Here is a 26,241-nt window from a genome sequence, read left to right as displayed (position 1 = left end):
AATACCTGTTTTAGGTATTGCACACCAGACTGACTTAAAGCATTGTGGCTTTGATGAAATTTGCCCACAGTCAAGATACCAAGATCAATATTTCATTAATATTTCACATGTCAACCAACTAATTTTGTCTTTACTTCCATACTTACCAGGTATGATCTGTTTTTCTCTTTGTTTCAGCAAAACATGCCATCTTTTTGTAGTAATTTATATTGATATAAAAAATACTCTCATAATTGATTTGGAACCAAGTCAAAGTGAGGATAATTAAAATGACAAGTTCATACAAAGCATGCTACTTAGTTTAATAGTAGATAATTGTCTATGTTGAGGCCATTTAATTTGGGATAGATGAAAACAAAAGTTTCATTCCATCACTCTGTTAAGTAACTGAAGTCAGTACAATTCATTTTTAAATCAGAACAACAAAAAATTGAGGAAGACTAATGTGCTTATTGTGAAAAGATAGATCTTTCCTGGAAAAGAAATATCATTGAATAACCTTATATTTTAAAGATACAGTAAACAAATGTAATTTGCTATGAGAAACATTTTCTTTTTGAGAAAAAAGCTGCATGAGAGCAGAGATTTTGTCTGTTTTGTTTACTGCTAATAAAGAGAGCAGTATATATTTTATATATCATTTTCTGTTTACTAACATAGGGTCTGCCATGTCAAAGCTCCTTAACATATATTTGTTGAATAAATTTTAAAAAATAAGGCAGTGTCAGAGATTTTTACCATAAAGAACTTAGTCATGGGACTAATTAGTTTTAAATAAATTCTAATCTTATGAAAAAATTATAATCACTTACTAATATTCAGCACTTAGTCCAAGCTTCTGCTTGTAATGATGTAGTGGGTTGAATAGTGTCTACCCTAACTTCATGTCCCCTAGACCCTCACAATGTGAACTTTTAAAAAAAAAATGGGTATCCTTGCAAATGTAATTATGAATCTTGAGATGGTATCATCCTGGATATAGGTTGGACCCTAAATCCAATGAGTGATATCTTTAAAAGAAGACAAGAGGACTTAGAGATACACAAAAGGAAAAGCCATGTGGAGATGGGGGCAGAGATCATAGTTATGGTGCTGAAAACCAAGGAACACCAGGACTACAGAAAGCTGGAAAAGACAAGGAAGGGTTTTTCCCTGCTGGGGATCCTGAGTGGCTCAGTCAGTTAAATGTCTGACTTCAGCTAAGGTAATGATCTTGGGGTCCTGGGATCGAGCCCCCAGCAGTCGAGTGAAATACTGGGCTTCACACTCAGAAGGGAGTCTGATTGTCCCTCTCATTCTGCCCCTTACCCTCCCCCTGCTCCTGTTCTGTGTCTCTCTTTCAAATAAATAACATCTTTAGAAAATTAATAAATAATAATAATAACAGTAATAATAGTAATAACAACTGCAAAAGGAACATGACCAAGCTGATACCTTGATTTTGGATTCTGCTCTCTAGCACTCTGAGAGGAAAAAAAAAAAATGCTGGTTTTTGTTTTGTTGTTTTTAAGTCACCAAGGTTGTGGTAATTTCTTACAAAAACTTTAGGAAACTAATACAGATATAGAAAGGTGGGAAGTACATTATTCTCATCCTTACAGTAAAAATAAAGTCTGATAACCTATAAAATTACAGCTTTTATCAAATCCATCAAACCATCAAGGCTTAAGGCATCCAAAGAACCCAAAAATCCAGCAAAGTTACCAAAGAGACAAGAAGCAACCACTTGATTTCTTGGGGCAAACAATAAGCAGGCTCCGTAGGAATTGGTAAAGCAATTCTTCTTATTTATGTAAAGTATTTCTAAAGCCTGACATTGGCTACTGTGAGAAAATGCAATGGATAGGAACTGTACCCACAACAGGAATTCACACTGACTTTCAGACTCTTACGCAGCAAACTAAGGGAGCGGTTGTGGGAAAGATCTGGGGTACAGCAGGGGGCCAGGAAAGTCTTCTTGTGTGGTTTGGTTGTGGGAGACATGAGCCACAACCACAGTGGGAGAGAGGAGCACCTCGCCTGGATCTTCCTCCATCATCCCTACTTAAAGTCCTCAAAGGATGGGGAAAATAGCAAATTCAGTCAATGTTAGGGCAAAGGCCAAGAAGAAACTGCATTTCAGAAAAGGAAGGGAGTGCAAGGTGTTCTGGATCTAGAACTCCTACTTCTGAGCAAGGGACAAGGTACAGAAGCAGCCCAGCCTCTGGATACTGGAACACAGCACACCAAAACTGGGTGATAAACCAGAATAACAATGACTCTGCCATTCCTATGCACCACCACATTATCAGGCTAGCTCGTGTTCAGTAACAAGGGCAGTTTTCTACTGGATGGGTCAGAAGCATACAGAAAGCAGCTCTCTAAGGATCAGGCACAAAAGGAAAGACCTTGTGTGGAGGGTGGACTAGATACTGTGAAAAACTCTCTGGTAAACCAGCCCCCGTGCTAAGCACAAAGTCACCTTAGAGGAATACAGGCCTGTGGAAGAACTGATAATAATCATAGAAACAACAAATTTCAAAGTCAGCTCAACTCATTATTCTTGATGGAGTGAACTAACCACACTAAAGACCTACCATAAAAGAAGTATGCCCACAGAAATAATTATAATTTGTCAGAGTCTCGACTGCTCCACAGAAGACTTTAGCTTTCAACAAAGAAATTGAGACACTCAATCAGCAAGCAAAAGTAATACATTCATGAGAAACAAATCAAGTGACAGCATCAGTTTCAGATATGATCCAGAAGTTGGAATTATCAGATAAGGAATAAAAAATAGCTGTGATTAATATGCTAGATATATTAGTGTAAAAAGTGAACAATATACATGGGTAATTTTAGCAGGGAGATATAGAAATGATAAGAAACAGTAACAGAAATAATAGAAATAAATAGCATGTATAAAGACAAGAATGCCTTCAACAGGCTCATCAACAGACATAGAACAAAAAGGATTGACCATGAAAAAAAAAGGACTTCATCAAACATTCTGTTAAAAGAATTAAAGACAATCTAAAGACTGGGAGAAAATGCTTACAAATAATTTATAGGGTAAAAAAAATCTAGAATATAACTAGCTTTCAAATTTCACTAATAATAATAATTTAAAAAAAAACTAAATAAAATGGGTAAAGACTTAAGGAGACCCTTCACCAAAAAAAGATTTAAAAATGTGACCTGAAAGGATGCTTAACATCATTAGTCATTCAAGAAATATAACTGAATTGGGGTGCCTGGGTGGCTCAGTGGGTTAAGCCTCTGCCTTCAGCTTGGGTCATGGTCTCGGGGTCCTGGGATCGAGCCCCTCATTGGGCTCTCTGCTCGGTGGAGAGCCTGCTTCCCTCTCTCTCTCTCTGCTTACTTGTGATCTCTTTCTGTCAAATAAATAAATAAGATCTTAAAAAAAAAAAAAGGAAGAAAGAAATACAACTGAAAACCCAATGAGATACCACCACACAATTATTAGAATGGCTGAAATTAAAAAGTAAAAATATAAAAGCTAAAAAATACACAGAACAGCTAGAATTCTTATACTGCTGCTTAGTATGTAGAATGGTACAGTCACATTGAACAGTATGGCAGTTTCTTATCAAGTTAGGCATACACTTACCCTGTATTTCCCAGAAATCCCACTCATAGAAATTGCCCAAGTAAAATGAAAACTTATGTTCACCCAAAACCCTATCTCTGATCATATATGGCAGCTTTATTCATAATTACCCAAAAGAAGAAACAATCCCTTATCTTATGATTATGGAACAAAAAAACCAAAAAACAAAAAACAAACTCTGAGATTTCTGCTCAAGGAATACTACTCAGCAATCATACAGATAGAATTAATTACTGATACACTTAATAGGAATGAATTTGAGATACATAATGCTAATGAAATAAGCCAAAATTCTGCATGAGTGACATTCTGTCCTTCTCCCTCATTTCATTCAAGTCTTTCCTTGAATATCATATCATCAACAAGAACTTAAATCACACAGCCTACAAGAGCTCCCTACATCCCTGTCATTCTATGCTGCTTACTTATATTTTATTTTCCACATAACACTTATGTAAATCAAGTACTTACTCATTTACTGTATATATACCTCAATGGAATATAAATGCCATGAAGAGAGGAACATTTTTATCCTCATTTGCTTAGAATATAGTAGGTGCTCCATAAATGCTATTGAATGAATGAATGGTTGGTCCTGAAATAGAGGAGATGATTGACAAGCAGTTAATTACATCAGCAATAGCTCCCCAGAGTGATAGAATCCTCAGATCTAAATAGAACTGTAAAGACAGCGGTCAGCTCTGAACAAACTGCAAATCACAGACAAGCTAGGGTAAGCCTGCCATTTGAACATATTCCATTATTAATGAAAGAGTCACACAAACTGGAGGAGATTGAGGAATATGTATGTTATACATCTAAGCCTCCTGTGAGGTTTCACAGTTATCCTGGAAAAATGTTTCCTGCTCACCATGTGATTATTACTCTATCTTTGCTTCTGTAAAGGTGAACACACTTTTACTAAGAACTCTATCACATACACATTTATACTTTTTAAAAAAAATATTTTATTTATTTGTTTGACAGAGAGATAGCACAAGTAGGCAGAGCTTCAGGCAGAGGAAGAAGGAGAAGCAGGCTCTCCACTGAGCAGGGAGCCCAATGTGGGGCTAGATCCCAGGACCCTGGGATTATGACCTGAGCCGAAGGCAGAGGCTCAACTGACTAAGCCCCCTGGGTACCCTCATATTTATACTTTTATACATATATACTTTACAAATATCCATTTATAAAAGTTTATCAAAATTATCGTAATTCTTAGCTTATTATATTTGTGGTCTTATTATATGTGTGTCTCTGGACGTGCTTCCTATAACAGTAAAAACAGGCAGAACTCTACAAATCATTTTATCTTTGCCCAAGATTTCCATTCACAGAAGACTAGAAAATATTAGTCCAGGATAATCTACATTAAAAAAATCTACATGTTTATGCATAGATTACTACACACCAAATAGGAAATAGTTGCCTCAATATATCTTAAAGGATATTTTGCATGTTAGCTGCACGCATCTAACATGTTTTATGCAATGTTCATTTCTGGCTCCCCATCCATATATAGTCATTTGAAGCTCAGAAGTTAGAGGATCTCTAATTTTAATAAACTGTGAAATGAAGATATGTTGTTGTGGAATAAAGAGATACTGTTTTTCGATTTGCTACATATTATTAGGGAAACTTCAAAGAACCCATTAAAAGGGCCTTCATAAGAAAGGCAGTGGCATGATGGGACAACAATGGATTAAAAGTACACCTAAAATTGTAATGGTCTTAAAAGCAATCAGTTGGTAACTAAAATAAAAACAATTAGTCAACATAATTAACAGTGGTCTAAAGATTCAATTAGATTGAATTGTATAAAAAGAAATCATCCTAGTCAGATGAAAATATATCAATTCCCTTTGAGACTATCTGGATTAAAACAAATTTTACTTCATTTGATAATGTCTAATTTTAGTAATTAATGAATCTGACTCTTGAGAATGTTTCCTTCTATCTAACTTAAGTAGAATAAGCTAATGAGTAATTAGTCCACTTAAATGCCTTGTAAGGTGTAATCCCTAAGTTCCTTCTGGATTCTCTTTGTTCTCTTTGCATCCCTAATTGTTTTATTTTAAGCTATTTTTAATTTTGTGGCACATTTCCCAGTTAAAGACAGGTAAATATGAGTAAATACTTCACAATATTATGGGACTGGGCAATGGAAGAAGCACCTTTTATCTCTTCAGAAGACAATATTTCCTTTTTCAGTTTTCTAATAAAAAATCATAATTCTAATTTATTTAAAAGATAATTTCCTATTTATTTTAGGTCAGAATTTTATTTTCTGAATGACTTCCATGGGAAGTCTGACTCGGCTCTTCAGTTATGGGCATTTGTAAAGCTCTCTCTGCTTCTGTAGCAGGCCCAACCCCTCCCATCCCCCAACTGTTGCAGAAAACATACGCAGTGAATAAATGCTCCCCTCTATTGTCTCTTCAACCCCTTGCTCGCTACTGATTCTTCCAGCGACATAATTTGCAGGATTCAGTACAAAGTGAAAACGAGAGCTCCTTGTTAAAAATGGGAGTGAGGAGCAGGTATACTAAAGTACTAAGATATAAAGATCTTTTTTCTCCTTTCAGTCTCTCAACTTCTTATGATTTGCTATTTAATGTTGTTTTAAGCAAGAAAAACTAAAAATTTAAATGATCATGAATTTTTCCATGGAATGCTAGGTTTGAATGTATATAGAGTATTTAAGTTATATACAGAGTTACCCAGATTATACAAACTGTATTTCACAGCTTGTTTTCAAACAAGCTCCTTATGCTCCAGCTGATCAGAGCTGACAAGTACAGCAAATCCCTTAGGCATGGGGCTTGTCCAGGAAAGACTCCCTTGGCATGGGGATACCCTGCAGACATGAAGATACTCGGCAGGTATGAGGATACTCACTGGACAGGTGAGTATAGACCCTCCCAGTTATGTAGGTGTCCTGTCCCAGCATTCAGGCCTCCTCGTTGCTCAGGATAGTCAGCTGCCAGACTCCCCTTCTCTCCAGCCTCAGGACCCACGTGCTTCAGAACAGGCATCTCCCCTTCCTGTGGGCCTGCCCATGTATTATGATGGGCCTGCCTTTAGACCTTCATGCCTGGAGGCACTATATACTGCAAGTAAGAATGGGCAAGAGAGTTGCCTCCACCAGGCCTGGCAAGCCACCCACTGACCCTGTTACTGCCAGACTTCCCCAGAGATGCTCCAGAGTGTGCAGCCTGACCCCAGTACTCCTGCAGGTGGAGGCTGACAGAAGAATGATAGCCTCCTTTCCTTTTAGACCCTACCTGGTTACTTGCCCCAATGTAGGGCCAAGAAGAATGCCAGGAGGTGAGACATTTGGTAGTCAAACAATTTCCAGGTGGTGAGGAGCCTGCAGGAGGGAGGACCAGTCTCCAAACTCCTGTCACACACTCTTTTCTCCTACAGGAGTTTGTAGAGTTCACCTACAAATCACATTTGATGATAGAATTGTTAATAATTTCAAGACAGCAATAACAGAGTCAAGTACTTCTGAGCCTGGGGCCTCCTGTAAGTGCACAGATCTTCTCATGCCCATGACACAGGTCCTTTTGGTATTTAACTGTCTTCAGATCTCTCTGGTGCATAACAAAGTTTTCGGTATCACTCCCCAGATACACCGTCCCTTTTATCACTTCCTAAAAGCCAAGTGTCAAAAATTTGTTGACAACTTTTTCATTTCCTCAAACTATACCATTTTTGCTCCAATCCAGTATGGTTTCAAGGCTCTCTTTAGGCCAATAATAATCGAAATACCCCTAAATCCATGAAAATTTTTCCATCAAGTCGTAGTACTTTTCAAGAACTTTGAGGATTGTTGACTTCTTTAGTAGCCTCTGTTCTTATTTCCATGACAACACATATCTAGGTCTCTTCCTCCCAGTCTGAGTTCTTACCTATAGTCTCTTGCTACCCAGATCTCTATGCCCCAACTTTTTAAAGCTCGGTTTCCTAAAGAGTTTGTCTTGAGCCCTAATATGTTTTTGGTGTATTTCCTCTTTCAAAGTAATTTTCATTCTTGGACATGTTTTTGATGGCTACCAAATTTACATCTTTATTCCCTATCTCTCTAGAGCACTTTAATGTGGTCAACATCTCTACTTGCTTGTTTGAAAGACAACTCATTGTTAAATAGAATTTAAGATCTCCCCAGGGCTGCCTTCGATGTTCTCTGTCTTAGTGAATTACAGCACCATCCATTAACTTGCTAAAACCAGAAATCTCCTAGTCCTACCACATATCTCCACCTTATTCTTGTGCCTACTCCAGTTCTGTGACAAATTCTCACACTTAACTCCCAAACGCCTCCCTAAATCTTTAACTACTCTCCTGCAATCCATTTTCAACACCATCCCTCTAGTTGAAACTACACTAATTTGTCACCTGGATGACTGCAATGGTTCCTAACTGTTGCCCATTCTTTGTTCTTCAACATTACAATCAACATGACCCTTATAAAATATAAAATTTGTCATATTTGCTCTCTGCCTAAAACCCTTGATTGACTTCCTACTGATTTCAATAACATATGAGAAACTAACACACTTTAATGCTATTTGTGGTAAGAATAATAGCCACCAAGATGTTCATGTCCTAATCTCTGGAACTTGTGAATATGTTACCTTAACATGGCAAAAGGGATTTTACAGATGTGATTAACTTAAAGATCTTCAAATAGAAAGATTATCCTGAATTATCCAGGTAGGGTGAATGTAATCACAGGGTCCTTAAGAGTCAGAGAAGGGGATGTGACAATCAAAGTAGAGAATTAGAGGATATAGTATGAGAAAGACTCTACTAGCCTTTGCTGGTTTTACAAGGGATAAAGGGGGTTATGGCCCAAGGAATGAGCTTGATCTCTAAAAGCTGCAAAAGGCAAGAAAATGCATTATCCCACAGAGCCTCCAGAAGGAGCACACCACACTGAAAGGTTTATTTTAGGCAAGTGAGACCCCATCTGAAAATGTAACGGAACAAATTGGTCAAGTTTTAAGCTACTAAGTGTCTTACAAGTTTTTATATCAGCAATAGAAAACTAATGCACTTTTGTAGAAAGCAGTATACTGTATAAACAGTTTAATTAGGTCTTTACATTTTGATAGAGATTGCCCTTTTTACATGCAATTAAATCAGTCTATAATACAGATTTGTTATATGAAATAAAAATCTTGATTTGTTCTCCTTCAAGCCGTTTTTTAAAAGGGACTTCTTAAAATTCTGTTGCCCTGTAAACTTTGACTAATTCCTAGTCAAATAGTGTTGTTTTGTTTTTTTTTCCTTACAGAGAAATAGTGTTCAATTGATCAAAGGCGTAAGATACTGGTCTATTTTGCTATCAAATTACGGTGCAATGAACCCATTATTTCCATGTCTAGCTATCATACAATCAGGTTAGCTTGAACAGAGTTACATAGCCTGCAGAAAAGAGCAGATGGAAAACGCTAGTGCAGACAGCATAAGAACCCTTAATAATGTAACTTTTAAAATGTAATCACTGCCAATTACTTTTCTATGACTGGCATTTTGAACATAACACCAATATAACACTGTTAACCCACTTAGAGTAAACTTAATTGGTCTGTGGAATGACAGCTTGCTTATTTTCTACATTTGTAAAGCATTTGGGTCTTATTTGAAAAGGTAGTTAATGTCTGTCCCCAGTGTAATCTCATTAATTGCTCAATTTAGCTCTTATGGAAACACACACACACACAAAATAAGAGCTAAATTATGTGACATCCTAGCATTTTTTAATTGTTTTCCAATGCACAGCTAAGACTAAACATTGTCCCTGTAGCAGGACTGAACAATATGAAAGAGATCAGAAACCTTATTCCAATGACTTATCAAGTATCCCAAACTTTTAGAGATAGCTAATTCAAGCAGTTTAAATTCTAAAGATGTTTTGTGTTTTATGCTGCAGTATAATTTTTATAATTACTTTATATTCTTTGTTTTTAAAAATGTTAAATATTTGGTTTCTGTTGATAATGAGTTCCCAGGTATCATTCAATTTTAGGACATGAATCAATATAGACTTTGTAATACACATCCTCTTTGTTAGATATTGAATTTAAAAACACATTGGTAAACACAGTCTCTTAACAATTTTTACTTCTTTAGTGGAGACAAACAGAATGATTTGTGGATGTTGATTTGTGACTTTTAGATCACTTTTGCTCACCATTGGAAAATATGGACACCTTTCATTGTTGCATCTAAATATATTACCTGGTATCATTGCCTTCATTTCTCCGCTCAGACTTGAAAAAACATATATTGAGGGACAGAAATTATTTTAATTAATGTAACATTGCCATTATTATCTTTGTCTTTTATCTTCCAATACATTTGTTTTTTGTTTATTTATTTGAGAAGAGAACATGAATTTAATAGAGTCCTAGGAGATATGACAATGATCTCACTTGTGTGTTAGTAAATTTAATCTGACTTCCAAGACAGTATACATTCACATACATTTATTAATTCAACAGTTATGGTGCACCAGTTGAAAAAATGGGCAAGAAAGTATTGGAAATAAAACCACAAGTTGAAAAAAATAGGAACACTCATGGGGCCTTGTAAGGATAGGAGAAAGAGGATTTAACGTTTAAGCAAATGAATAAAATAATTACAGATTATAAAATATTTAATGAAGAAATAATCATATGAGGTATTAGAGAATGAAGGAAGCAGAAGCCTGATCACTATTTCAGATAGATTTGGCAGAGAAGGCCTACCTGTACACCTGAGGCTCAGATAATGATAAATAGGCAGCTGGGTAAGGAGCGTGTAGAAGAGCAGTCCACCCCCAAAACAATAAGGGCTAGGCTTGCTTAAGGAAGAAATGAGATTGGCAGGTCTACGGATGAGAAAGGAATTCAATATGGTGATGTGTGATTCAGAAAGAGGAAGAGTGTAAAAAATCAGATAATAGAATCATAATTTACTTCTTGGCTATGAAACAGATTTTGAATTTTCATTAATTGATGCATTTTCTATAAAAACGAGATGATCTATGTTTTTCAATAATTATGGTTTAAAATCATTCTATTTTAGATGATTTTGGTAGAGAATGGTTGGGGTGGGGAAGTAAAAGCAGATCAGTCATTAAAAAGTTTTTAATACATGCATTAAGGTAAAAGATAATCATGGTTGAACTAGGTTAGTGGTATTGTGAAAAGAAGTAGAGAAGTTATATATTTTGAAAGAAGAATTCATGGAGTTTACTGACAAAGTACTAGAAAAAGGAGAAAAATAAATGTTTTCATTTAGCATTTGAAACACAGGGCTGAATTGAGATCATCTCAAGAAAGAGCATAATGAGAAAAGTGAAAAAAAAATCTTCCACATTTCAATATTTAGAGTCAAAATAAAGGATGAAGAACCAGCAAGAGAGGTCAAGAAATGTCTGTTGAGGAAATAGGAAATCCAGATAAATGTGTCCCATAGACTGAAGAGAAAAAAGAGGAGGGATCGGTTAACAGTGGCCAATGATGCTAAGACGCCAAGTCAAACCAAGATGGGGAAAAATTTGATGGATATCACAGGGTTGAGCCCAGAGGTGATCAAAGACAGAACCTACTTTGGAGTGGGTTGGAGAGTAAATTCAAACTGCTATAACTTGAGCAGATGCAAGAATCCCAGATTCCCTTCCAAATACCTCAAACTACTCAATAAAACTACAAACAACAACAACAACAACAAAAATGGGTACCTGGACTTGAAAAAACCACCAGGGGGTGTGAAACATGATGGGTTTATGGAAACTTTCAAAGGATGCGGGGCAATTAGCAAAAGCTATATTCTTAGTATTAACTTGATGAAGTAAGGCAACTTCTCTCCTTAGCTTGCCAGGCTGGAGTGTCAGAATTATCTTTGCAGGTAGCCAATGTAGATGGCAGCCTCTGGAGAATTGTCCTTCAGGCAGATGTTGAGATTGAGGCAAGGGACATCAAAGGCCTCCAAACAATGACTATTATAACTTGTTAGGAGATGGTTTCCTGGGGGTGTGGTAATAAGGCTTTGACTGATAACCTTTCAAATGAATGTCATATTGTTGATCTGCTTATTACCACATCCTAATTTGAGAATATCCCTATTCACTTCAATGAGATCATACAATTGAAGGTTAAGGGAGTAGATGATCATATAGAAATAATTTATTTATCTTTAAATCTCTAGGTTATGATTATTAACCATACAAATCTATAGTTCTTTCTCCCTTTCTGCATTTGACTTAGCTAGAAACCCTTTGACCATTCTTCCAAAAGAATTTCTTTTCAGATATTGAGCATCAGGGAGAAGGGAGTTGAATATCATCACTTTGTTCATGTGTTGTCCGACTCTAATGGCAAAAAGTCCCTATACTTTTGCCACACTGTTGTTTTTTTTTTTTATTGTTTATGATACTACACAAAACAATTGCCTTAATAAAATTTGCTTGGTTCATTTCAAAGATCAATAGTGCATACTGATGAGAAAATTGCAATTAAGAAAAGAGTTGGATTTCTTCCAATGTAATTGAAATGAAATCAACAATTTCACAATTTTAAAATATTGCTTACATCAAATTATGGTTTACTTTAATTGCATTTTTCCTTTCAAAAAGGCTTAAATGCTAATTATATGTAATTCATATATATATATATATATTTGTTTGAAAAAGCCAATAGTAAAATTAATTTTGAAGTTGTGAATGAAAATCATTTTATCCATTTAAACTCTTCTTCTTTAGACATAAATGTCTGTCTTTATGCATGTATTTTCCTTCCATTTTGCTTTAATGTTTAAACTTCAATTCTTATGTTGGGGCACAATACAATTCACTGTATTCAATGAATGGAAGTTAAAATGGAAATATACGTTCTTACTAGATTTACTCATGATTGTCTTCATTATATATTTATCAATAAGCTCTGACTTGTATACTCGTTAACAATTTCTTCCTACCATCAACATTACCTTAGCCTCTTTTATATCTAAGGATGACCCTGGATAATTTTTTTTTTTTTTTAATTTGAGACATTAAGATTTGGGTTCTCACACTATAAAAACATTATATCATGGATGCAGAAATCATCCTGATATAGAAAATCACTGCAGAATATTCTGTTCCATGCTTTTGCTATTATCCATGGTCATAAAAATCTGTAAACATAGAAATCACTACTTGGGACTGGATCGTGGAAGCCCTGATGTATCATGCTTGCCTAGTGACAGGTTTTTAAATTCAGCTTTCTGAGTGAGAGAAGTATGACAGCCTGGAAGCTGGTGATAGCCACTGCATATTATGCAGAATTGTTGAAGTGTCTCTCAGGTCATTATAGCATAGGGCTTCTGTGTTGAAGTTTCAATGAGTATTAAGTATAAAGCGATTAGCTGTTAATAAAGGCCCATATTCCTTTCTTTTTACTATGAAATCTGCCCTGTGACCTCTGCTTCAGGAATCTGTCATCTCCCTCTGAACTTATATTTCACATTGTTCTTCCTTTACATAAACTTTCACACTGTACAGTTATAGTTAATGTGAAGTTAATGATGAATATATTATTTTTTCTTGAAAGAGTCTAAAGGATTATTCCGACATCTTTGTGCTAGTATCACATTGAACACCAAGCCATAAGTAAAATATATTTAATCTTGGAATGAGTATATGTCTAAAGATAGTTAAGAAAACACAAAGCATATAATCATGGTATGTGATTACATTATCTACCTAATCAGTCTCATAATAGGTCCCCAGTTATCTTTGTATCTTCCTGCTTATTAGTTTCCATATCATGTCAATTAGTCATGCATGACTTATTTATGAAATTTCTTCTAAATCCGTTGCTCTTCTTTATTCACATTGTCGCTAACCAATATCAAATCCTAAGTGTCAATTTTTCAGGACCCTAAAATAACCTCACAAATGATCTTTCTGCTTTTTCCCCCGCAATGAGTAATCTTTTCCCCCTAGAATTAAGCTGCTAAAATAGTGATCCTAACATTGATTACATGGCTACACAAACAAAAAAAAATCATTAGAAAAGCATAAAATGCCCTTCACCTCAACACCTCCTGCTCCCAAGCTTCCTTTCTAACTTTATTTCTCAAAATTCTTACAAACACCAAATGACAAACTCCTGTATAATAAAGGTATAATTTAATCAATGTCTATGCTGCGGTAACTGCATTTCAAGTTCTCATTTCTGGTAATGTCCTCACCCAGACTTCTATGCTAGTTATAATGGTTTGAAAACCCTCATTAGCTACCTGCCTTTCCAATGGATTTGTCACCTCCCTCATCCTCATAATGCTAATAGATGATTATTTCTCAAATACAACCTCAGAAAAACTTTCCTGAAACTCCTATGATTCTATTTCTATGATCTATTCTCTTACATGCCTTATTTATTTAATAGCACTGATCTCTCCCTCATGTTACATATTCATCTTCTTTTAGATTGTCTTCCTCATGAAAAAAATAAATTTAGGTGTCTTTATCACTTTATTTCCACATATTGTAATACTGCTTGTCATGTATAAGCCTTCAAAATTGTTTCTTTTTCTTAAAATGATGAAGAGCTGCACATAGTACAAGTATTAAAGAAACATACCATGTTATGGCAAGTCTCCATATACAGTTACATTGCAGATACATTATTGGAAGACTATAGTGTGTTCTCATTGTTATTTGTTATGAACACTGGTGTGGGAAAAATTGTATACCATAAGTGTTTTGTCTTATCAGTGAATATTTAGTTGTGTATCAACTTTAATATCATGATTAGTTATATTCTGAAATAATATATTGTGTTATTTATATATCCTGCTGATTATTTTTTATTTGGTAATCATTGATCATTTCTTTCACAATCCTGTCAAATATTAACAAATTGTTGTCCCCAAAATAATAAAAAACCTAGAAATAAACTTAACCAAGGAAGTGAAAGACATGTACTCTGACAACTATAAAACATTAATGAAAGAAATTAAAGATGATACAAACAAATGTAAAGATTCCATGCTCTTGAATTAGAAGAACAAATTTTGTTAAAATATCTGTACTACCCAAAGTCATCTACAGATTTAAAGCAATCCCTACCAAAACACCAACAACATTTTTCAGAGAACTAGAACAAATAATCCTAAAATTTGTATGGAATCACAAAAGAACTCAAATAGCCAAAACAATCTTGAAAAAGAAAAATGAACTGGTAAGTATCACAATCTGCAGTCAAATGCTCTACCACTGAGCTATACCCCTAAGTATCACAATCTGGATTGCAAGTTATACTACAGAGCTGTAGTAATCAAAACAATATGGTGTGGTATTGGCACAAAAATAGAGACATCGATCAATGGACCAGGATAAAAAGCCCAGGAAAAACCCATGATTAAAAGGTCATTTGGGGCACCTGGGTGGTTCAGTCGGTTAAGTATCTGTCTTCAGCCCAAGTCATGATCCCAAGGTCCTGGGATCTTGTTTGTTGTTGGGCTCCCTCTTCAGAGGGGAGTACTGCTCTCACTTGCCCCTGCCCCACACATCCACTCTATCATGTAACCATGCTCTCTCTCAAATAAAGAAAATCTTTTTTTTTAAAGGTCAATTAATCTTCAAAAAAGAGGCAAAAAATTTGCAATGGGAAAAAAGACCATCTCTCTAAAAAAAATGGTATTGGGAAAACTGGGCAACCATATGCAAAAAAAAAAAAAAAAAAAAAAAAAAAGGAAAAAGAAAAGAAAGAAGAAGAAACGAAACTGGACCAAATTCCTACACCATAGACAAGAAGTAAACTCAAAATGGATCAAAGACGGGGTGCCTGGGTGGCTCAGTGGGTTAAGCCTCTGCCTTCGGCTCCGGTCAAGATCTCAGGGTCTTGGGATTGAGCCCCGCATCGGGCTCTCTGCTCAGCAGGGAGCCTGCTTCCCCCTCTCTCTCTGCCTGCCTCTCTGCGGACTTGTGATCTCTCTCTCTCTCTGTCCAATAAATAAATAAATCTTTAAAAAAAAAATGGATCAAAGACCTAAATGCAACCCAAGAAAACAAAAATCCTAGAAGAGAACACAGGTGATCATTTCTTTGATATTGGCCATAGCAACATTTTTCTAGCTATGTCTCCTGAGGCAAGAGAAATAAAAGCAAAAATAAACTATCGGGACTACATCAAAATGAAAAGCTCTGCACAACAAAGGAAACAATCAACAAAACTGAAAGGGAAACTACAGAATGGAAGAAGATATGGCAAATCTGACAAAGAGTTAGTATCCAAAATATATAAAGAACTGATAGAACTCAACACCCCAAAACCAAATAATCCAATTACAAGTTGGATTACAAATGGTACAAATGGACATTTCTCCAAAGAAGACATCCAGATAGCCAACAGACACATGAAAAGACATTCAACATTTCTCATCATCAGGGAAATATAAATCAAAACTACAACAAAATATCACCTCACACCTGTCAAAATGTCTAAAATAAAATACACAAGAAGTGTCAACAAATGTCAACAAGAATGTGGAGAAAAAGGAACTCTCATGCACTATTGGTGGGGATGCAAACTGGTGCAATGACTGTGGAAAACAGTGTGGAGTTTCTTCAAACAGTTAAAAATAGAACTACCCTATTAATCTGATAAATTATTAAATATTTAATTATTAAATACACTACCAGGTATTTATCAAAAAAATAAAAACACTAACTCAAAAGACTATATGCACTTCTATCTTTATTGCAGCATTATTTTCAATAGACAAATTATGGAAACAGCCCAAGTGTCCATCAACATGAACGGATAAAGAAGATGTGTTATTCAGCCATAAAAAAGAATGAAATCTTGCCATATGGATTGAGCTAGATAATATAATGTTAAGCAAAATAAGTCAGAGAAAAACAAATATCATATGATTCACTCATGTATGGAATTTAAGAAACAAAATTTAAAAAGAGACAAAGGGGGCTCCTGGGTGGCTCAGTGGGTTAAGCCTCTGCCTTCGGCTCAGGTCATGATCCCAGGGTCCTGGGATGAAGCCCCACATCGGGCTCTCTGCTCAGAGGGTAGCCTGCTTCCTCCTCTCTCTCTGCCTGCCTCTCTGCCTACTTGTGATCTCTGTCTGTCAAATAAATAAATAAAATCTTTTAAAAAAATTTTTAAAAAAGAGACAAAGAAATAAACAGACTTAATTATAGAGAATAGACTGATGGTTACCAGAAGGGAGGTTGGGTGGGGGGATGGGTAGAAATAGATGAAAGGGATTAAGAGTACACTTAGCCTGATGAGCATTGAGTAATATATAGAATTGTTGAATCACTATATTGCATACCTGAAACTAATATAACACTATATTTTAACTATATTGGAATTAAAGTTAAAAACTTAATTAGAAAAAAAAAACAAATTTTTGTCAAAAAAATTGAAAAGTTTTCTATTAAAAAAAAAAGAATGAATGAATACTGCCCCAAATATTAATAGACCACATGGTAACTAAATGGAAAATAATGATGCAATTAGCAACAACTGCTATACTGGGCTTTATTATAATTCATTTCTGAGTATTGTTTGACAAGAAAATCTATGCATACTTATTTTAAAACTTACTTGATATTTAGCATGTCTCTATATAAAAAAAAAAACTAGTGAATACTCATATAGTGCATATATTGCTTTAAATAAAGTGCATCTGTACATTTTGGAGCTCTTATCTGGAACTTTCTGCCAAGTATCTGACTTCCCAGGGCATCAAGTAGACCATCTAGCCTGAGTGTGGGGTAGGGATCAGAACATATGTATGCATAGTCAAATAAGGAAATTAAATCAGTTTTCATGTCTGAAGAACTTGTTCTTATCTGCTTCTAGACTCTTAGTACATAGACAAAAAAATCTTTTTGATTTCTTAATCATGAATAAAACTTACATCATTTTCTTTGAAGCATACAGTGTAGTGTGCCAGCATTTCCTCCTTGTTAAAGCCCGTCAAGCATGGGGCCTTATCTCACAATTGATATACATTTTAAATTGTCTGACTCGCCTGCAGCTATCAACTCAGACATACATTCTATTAGATACAAAATATCACAGGGAAGCAACACTGTAAAAACTGGCTTTATTGCCTTTTCCTGCAATTACCATGCTCATTCTTTGTAACTACTGAGATTTAACTGTATTTGAACTTGCTTAGTAATAATTGTTTTCAATGAGATGAGGCAGCAAAATCCATTATTTATATGTTTCTCCATAGACTCATAATATCTTCATATGCAGAGTTTTCAAGTTTTACATTAAAAAATATTGGTACATCAGCACTACTCAGACTGCATGGATTCAACAGAAAAAAAATTAATCAAGTAACAAAAATTAGTACTGAAGATCTGTGATTACAAATTATTTTATGCAATATATCTGATGTCTCTGAAAAGTAAAATTTTTCATGAGTAAAAACTAAAATTGCAATTTATATTTTATAATTTTATAAAATTACAATTTATATTTTAGCAATTATTATTTTTGGCCCAATGATGAGAATATATTTATGCATTACTTCACTGAAATAGACAAACGATTTTGTCTATAACACGTGTAGCTATATTTTAAAATTTATCAAGATTTTTTCTGTAGAATTTCACATTTGAAACTGCTTTTCCTAAGGCTTTCCAAGATTACTATTCTCTACTTAATTATACATAAGATAACATGACATATTAAAAGTGTTATAGAGATTTGATTTTTCTTCAGTTTTTTCCCTTTCCTTTTTCCTATAAAAACACTATTTTCCTCCCCTATTTTATTACTGCCTTTGCCCTATTAGCATAACATTCTGCAGAAAAACACATTCACAGTTTCTAGTCTCTATATTCTAACCTGGAAGTAGAGGAAACACTTCTGATTTTTTGTTGTTGTTGTTAACATATCTAATACTTACACAGTATTGTGACTCTGCACAAATCTGTGTGCATATTTCAACTCTTTGAGAACTCTTGGGTCAGAAAGATATGAAGTTCTTTTTTTTTTAAGATTTTATTTATTTGACAGAGAGAGAGAGTGAGAGAGGGAACACAAGCAAGGAGGGGTGGGAGAGGGAGAAGCAGATTCCCCACGGAGTAGGGAGCCTGAAGCAGGGCTCAATCCCATCACCCTGGGATCATGACCTGACCCGAAGGCAGACGCTTAATGACTGAGCCACTCAGGTGTCCCAAGATAGGAAGTTCTGTTAAACTTCAATAAAGTCTTCTCTAAAATACTTCATGTTAGTCTAAGAACAAAGGTGAAAATAAAATTTTACTGACTCATTTTCTAGTAGTGGACATTGACAGTTCATTTTCACTTAATATGCCATTGTTTATTTAATATTTACATACTGTTTTCTGGAAATACAGCTTTACTCTACAACAACAAATCCAAAAAACAAAAACAACAAAAACCAAAACAACAGCAACTAAACGAAGATGGGGAAAGATCTCTCCTTAAGGATGCAAAAAAACAGAAATTGCCAAAGAAAGCAACATTTTGGCATGACAAAGACCATTGGTGGGAGTTGGAAAGAATGTGAATTTGGAACCTTACATCTGTGGAATCTTAGGTTTCTTCCTCTTGGTGCCTTTTTTTTTTTTTTTTTTTTTTTTGGTAGTATATTGAGTACACGAGTGCAATATAGCACTCACTGGAACATTTAAAAAGGAAAGGTATGAAAAGATTAAGACTTCATAAATTGGCCAAATATTTGAATCTTAAATAAAGGTCATAACCGCACTGTTGACATGTAATACTATTTGAATACAATAGGCAAACTTGTAAGTCTACAACAGAAGTCTTCTGTACTTAAACAGGAAACCAAAATGAAAAAGACCAAGTCAAAAAACTACGGGGACATCCTTAAAAATGGAGTAGAGTCAGTAAAGCATCCTCTAGATAGAGAAGGCACTTTGAGACCATACCATTTACAGTGTTATTCAGGGTAACTTAGCAAAAGAGAGAATCAGGCAGACAGATGATGCAGAGGCTATGAAACTATTCTCCCCACTGTCCAGACCTAAGTGTAGTTATCTAAAGAGGCACCATCTGTGTGCAGGAGAATCTCTACTAGTTAGCTAAAGTGGTGCCCCCTGCCGGCTCATCATCTCTACTACTTACCTAAGTGGTGCCTTCTGTGTGCTTAGGGAAGATCATCAGAACGAGCTTTCCTGCATTCCAGTCAGGTCATACTTTAACCTCCGAGGGGCTGGAACACATAGTCCCAAAAGAAGCCATCGCACAGACATGAACAAGGTAGAGGGCCAAAGTGGGAGTCAGTGTTGTCAGTATTCTTACAGAATGGCAGGTCAGGATCTGAGCTTTCATTGAATATTTTTCAGTGACACAGATCTCTAACCCTTAATTTCTCTGTTCACACTTCATCTTCTGTGCTTAAAATTAGGAGTGCCTGGGTGGCTCAGCCAGTTAAGCATCTGCCTTTGGCTCTGGTCATGATCTCAGGGTCCTGGGATGGAGTCCCACATTGAGTTACCTGCTCTGCAGAGAGTCTGCTTCTCCCTCACCCTATGCCCCTCCCCCTGACTTGTGCACACTCTCTCTTTCTCTCAGATAAATAATTTTTTTAAAATTATCAAAATTAAATGTGAATATAATACAAATAAATCAACCATCACAGTTTGGTAACCACGAAGGTAAAAACCACAGGCCCTACTTCCTGGCACTTCCTGTTGTACCTTCAAGAGGCAAGTGCTTGGAACTTTAATTTTGGCTTCAGGTAGTTTTCTCCAAACTAAATATTATAACTCTAATAATAAACTATATTGCTTTTTAGTTTGATGACTAAACTTGTATAATTTGTTTCCCTACCATGAAATGTGAAGAACGACTTATGTATTCCTCACTCTACTTTTCCAGCTCCCTTCTTTGTCTCATTGTTGAGTTTTATTAATATCTTTGGTCTTTATCTTGATTACCTTTGTAAATTAAAAATTAAACAAAAAATACTTATTTTTTTGTTCTATCAAGTTTGAGTAATACTTTTTGACTCACAAAATTAGAACATTAATCTCTCAGCCTTATCATTCATCTCTTCTCTTGCCTTAATTTACATTATCCAATACAGAAATAGTTAGCTAGAAACACTAATTTGGAAAGATATATGCACCCCTATGCTTATTGCAGTGGAATTTACTATTTACTATTTACTATATAGAAGCAACCCAAGTATCCATCTGTAGGTGAATGTATAAAAAAGATATTGTATATATACATAATGAAATATTGTTCAACCATATAAAAGGATAAAATCTTGTCATTTACTACAATACAGATGGACTGAGAGGGTATTATACTAATAAAATAAGGCAGAGAAAGACAAATACCATATAAGTTCACTTATAGGTGGAATCTAAAAAAAAAAGCAAACAAGCAAACAAAAACAAACACACTGTTAAATAAAGAGAACAAACTGGTGGTTCCCAGAGGGGAGGTGGGGAATGTGTGAAATATGTAAAGGTGCAAATTGAAGTAAGAGATACAAACTGCAGTACAAAACAAGTCACATTATAAAAAGTACAGGATAGGGAATATAGTCAACAATATTGTAGTATAAAAAAGTAGCTAGCTCACCGACTTGAACCAGTTTGATCACATTCTGGAAGTAATTCATGTATGTGAAGACTGGAATCGACTTCCCCAGTTATCACTAAATTTTCTTAAGTACCGTGTATTAAATTCCTTCTAGAAAAAAATAATTACAATAGATTCTTTTTCTCTATGCTGAATCCTGTCTGATATTATTTTCCTGGGCCTATGGACTTATCATATAATGTGAGAAAAGAAATGAGTGTTGTGGATATTATAGGGATGACTACATATAAATTCATCGCATAATTGAGTAGTTGGATTTTAATCACTGATCATTTTCCTCTATATGAAGAATGTTTCTTAAGTCAAGACCAAATTTATAATTTTGTCTCCTTCTTAGTCTCTCTCATCTCTCTCTCTGTATTTCTCATTCTTGAAGCATCTCTCTTTCCTCTGGTTTTACAAAATTTGTCATGTAGAACACTCTTGTGAAAATATTTCATTGAATATTACATATTTTTTACCCCCCCATTCTATTCTTCTATTCTCTCTCCCTTCCATTCTTTGCCCCTGCTGATTCTGAATACAGAGTTTATCTCAAGTTGTATTAGGAATATTGCTAATATCCTTGCTATTATGAGGTGGGGTTTTTCCCACTTTTTTGATTAACTTTTCTATAATTCCAATTACATTTGGGGAAAGAGGGCACTCAAGGGTGTCCCTTAATCTTATATCTTGCACTGTACCTAAGTAATTGTCTTTCCAATAAATATTAAAAACAACAAATCTATCTTACAAATGCTAGCTCTCTTCTACGTAAACTATGCATTTAATTAAATATTTATACAGCACCCATTATATGATTCACTGATTGATGAGCAAAAAAGATATGGGTCTTCCTTCAAGTTTATAATTTAATGAAAGAAACACATGGTGAGCAAATAATTATATACATCAATATAAAATTAGTTCCTTAAAAGGAATAGCAATAGAAGCTAATTTAGAATAGAAGCTAATTCAGAACTCAGGAAAGGTGTAATAAGAAAATAACACTTAAACTAAACTTGAAGTTTATCAGGTTTGTTTGTTAATCATAGCCTAATGTCTTATCATCTATTTTTGATATCTTCTTACATAAAACTTGTAAGCACTTTGTTTTGCCTACATGCAAAGCATTGGTTTATCTTAAAGACACTTTCATAATAGTTCTGAAGCAGCCCTTCCTTTAGAGTTTATTCCTTATTAATATTTTCAAAGTTATATTTGCAAGGAATATATAAATAGTTCCCTTACTGGATTGGTATCATTTATTTTTTTCAAAATTTGCAAATTTTAGCATCCCTTGATTCATCGTTTTTCTGATCAGGAATAGTATCATCTGCACCTGTCATTTTTTAAAGACTAACATAAATCGTGTTTTTCTGACATATAGATTAAGTGCTATTTTTATCACCCAATAATTTTTTAATCTTCTTGATACCTGGTTACTGCTAACTGACCCTTAAAACTGACTATTTCTATGTAATTTGTACTTGAGAGCTTCTCATTTATGACTTATATTCCCTATTCTTAGAAGAGAATAAAGCAAGTTGTAAAGTGGTTATCTGCTGTTTGAGTATTGTGGTTACATTCTGTATACATTTTCCTTATACTTACATTCTCTTAGATTTCAGTTCATGGTCTACTTCAGAATGTTTAAGCCACTAAACAAGAAGCATGGATAAAGGAAAGCCCCATGACTTACTGTATTTTTTTTTAACAAGTAACTACTTTTCCTTGCTCAGTCAACATTTATCTGAAGTTGAAATGTGATTACTATATATTTGTATGTTTTATTCCATTTTAGTTTTGCCTTTATGTTCTGCTCCACTGAATAGGTTTATACAAAAATGAAGTATCTACATTAGTTTTGTTTTGTTTTGCTGTATCCTGATAGAGAAATGATTTCCCAGAGTGTTTTCTCTTTTTGACATGGCCTCTGATACTTTTAGGTCTCTAGGCTCCAAACAACAAATTATTGTCACAAATTTCCCAGTTCATTATGCCATGATTAGAAATCATTTTTGTTTTGTTCAATATTGTAAATCTTCTAGCAAATATACTTCCTAGGGTATAGTATTGGTCATTTCTTTATTTCAGAAAGTGGCTTTTGTCCAGGCCCTAATTTATATTCTTTCTTTACAGTCTCTCATTACATTCCATTTTGAGTTATGCCAAATATACTCAAAATAAAGACATCATTAAACCTTAATAAAAAGAATAAGAGGGGCGCCTGGGTGGCTCAGTGGGTTAAGCCGCTGCCTTCGGCTCAGGTCATGATCTCAGAGTCCTGGGATCGAGCCCCGCATCGGGCTCTCTGCTCAGTGGGGAGCCTGCTTCCTCCTCTCTCTCTGCCTGCCTCTCCGCCTGCTTGTGATCTCTCTGTCAAGTAAATAAATAAAAATCTTAAAAAAAAAAAAAAAGAATAAGAAAATACATACGCTTATACAACTTGAATAATCACTCTTATTGAGAATTCATCATGTATGTATGTATGTTGGCATGTGTTTGTATATACAAACTTTAATTTTTCATTATTTTTTAGTGAAAAATTACTCTGGAAAGAGAATGAATAGAGTAGTATAACCATCTGTTAACATTTGAAGAAACAATATGAACGAATATTTGTTACATATTAAATAAAATCATAAGTTCAAAAGAGAACATAGTAGCCATTTAATTTAGTTTAGCTCTTCTTTTTACATTTGAACTGTCCTTTTTTTCATCTTGAAGAAATAGTCCTATAAACCCTCCTTAAACTCCAGGGATTAAAAATGCTCCATCATTCCAAGCATTAATTTAACATTTCACAATTATTTATTTTGGGCCAAATACTTTACTGGCTCTAGGTTTACTACTGAGGATAAAAAGGTGAATTAAGCATGGTTGAATAACATGGAATAAAGAGGGAGACCCATAAATAATGAATAGTATTTAGCCAATGAGAAAAAATTTCAGGGAAAAAATGTTGAATGCATTAAATAATTTATCTTAGGAAATAAATGTTGTGAGGTCATAATACAGGAGTTAGGGTAACCACCTGAAAAAAAAAAAAGAAGAAAAAAAAATCTTGCCATTTGCAATGACATGGATGGAACTAGATGGTATAATGTTAAGTCAGATAAGTCAGTCAAAGACAATTATCATATGATCTCACTCATATGTGGAATTTAAGAAAAAAAAAACAGGATCATCAGGAAGGGAGGGAAAAATAAAACAAGATGAAATCAGAAAGGGAGACAAACCATAAGAGACTCTTATTCATAGGAAATAAACATGGTTGCAGGAGGGAAGGGGGAAAGGAGGGTTAGGATACCTGGGTAATGGACATTAAGGAGGACAAGCGACGTAATGACACACTGGATGTCATACATGACTGATGAATCACTGACCTCTACTTCTGAAACAAATAATACATTATACGTTAACTAATTGAATTTAAATTTAAAGATAAATTTTGGAATCATAGAAAAGATAGGTGTTAGGGATCATGAGAAATAAGGTTGTAGAAGTAAGCAACTGTGAGAACATGGGAAGATTTTTATGCCTTAAAAGTACTTTGGACTTTATCCTGTATGCAGTACAGAGGTAGAGAAAAAAATCAAATTTACACCAGTTCTTCCTGTGAAAAGCCACAAAACTTTGACAAAGAAGGAGCTGAAAGGGGAAAGAATATGAAAAATCATTCATCTGCCTCAACCCCACCTTTTTGTCCTGCATAGAGGTCTGTCCTGTGTGGAGGTCTGTCGACTGGGTAAAGTGCAAGGACCTGTATATAAGGGAACTATGACTGTAGGTATAAAGTAGATTTTCCTTCTTCAGCATCCTCTAATTATTGTATATTCTGTACATAAAATGCACATTAAACTAGTAATTTCCTAGACAAACCATGGGATTTCAACTCAGAATACAATTGAGTACAACATCCCTCCTGACAACCATTAATGTGGCTTCTTCTGCTGAGAGTTACTTTGTCCTACCACACACTTTTTAGCTATACCTCCATCCACTTGTCAAACCTTATTTGGGGGCTTCAAAACTTCCCTCTTTTAGGAGGCCTTCAGTGCCACCTCAACGTAATTAATCCCTGCTTTCTTCATTGTCTACAGTAATACACTCATCTGACATTATACACGAAGTTGAATAGGTAATCAATAAATGTTTCTTAAGAACTGAATAACCAAATGTCTAAAAATGTATTAATTAAATATGATTGAAAGCATGGGTTGATAAGGAAACTTGGTTATGCTTGTCTGATCTGGTCCTGATAATCTACCCAAAAATCAAAAAATAAAGAGGATTTATATTTTTATTTTACAAGGGGAAGGAAATCTCAAGAACCCTCATCATTTGATAAGAGACAGCTCCCAAGGAAGCATTTAAGACATTTTTAGAAAGAGTATTTTCACTAAAATGATACTTAAAATAACCAGTAGTCTCCAAGTTAGGGAAAATAAGGAGGGGGCATTTAAACTCTGCTTTTTATCATATAATCTATTTTAATGAAGTTCAATGAGAAGCTAGAATCTATGCAAAGTATTATTATGATCTGCTTTACCTGAAGTAAGAAGCACAACATACTAAAGACTTACTTTTCTAACTTCATTTTTCTTGTTGCCCTTCCTTTTTTACACTAGAACTCCTGGCTTTTAGCTGAGCATAAATGCTCCTTCCCTGTCCCCAGCTGGGATTTTTCTCAGCTTACCTTGCAGTAAGTATGGTTAAGTGATGAAAATTCTGGCCAGTGTAATGTGAGCAGACATGAATTCTTTATTTCCAGCTATGCCCTCAAAATATATGTATTTTGAATGTTCTCTGTGTTTCTCTTTCCTGCTGACTGGGAAAGTGAGAGATCCATCAAGCACTTTGGAGGCAGAGATGAAATCCACATGCAGAGGATGATGGTGTCATTTTACAAGTTCTGCAGTGTTTACTTCTGGATTGCTACAGGAGAGGGAAATATGAATCCACCTTTTTTAAACTACTATATTTATGGATCTCAATGTTGCAAAAGCTTTTTGTAAATCA

This window comes from Enhydra lutris, unplaced genomic scaffold, assembly GCF_002288905.1.
Source record: "Enhydra lutris kenyoni isolate GAN:26980312 unplaced genomic scaffold, ASM228890v2 scaffoldscaffold25, whole genome shotgun sequence".
Lineage (NCBI taxonomy): Eukaryota > Metazoa > Chordata > Mammalia > Carnivora > Mustelidae > Enhydra > Enhydra lutris.
The sequence above is the reverse complement of the archived record's forward strand: the minus strand, read 5'-3'. Positions refer to the sequence as shown.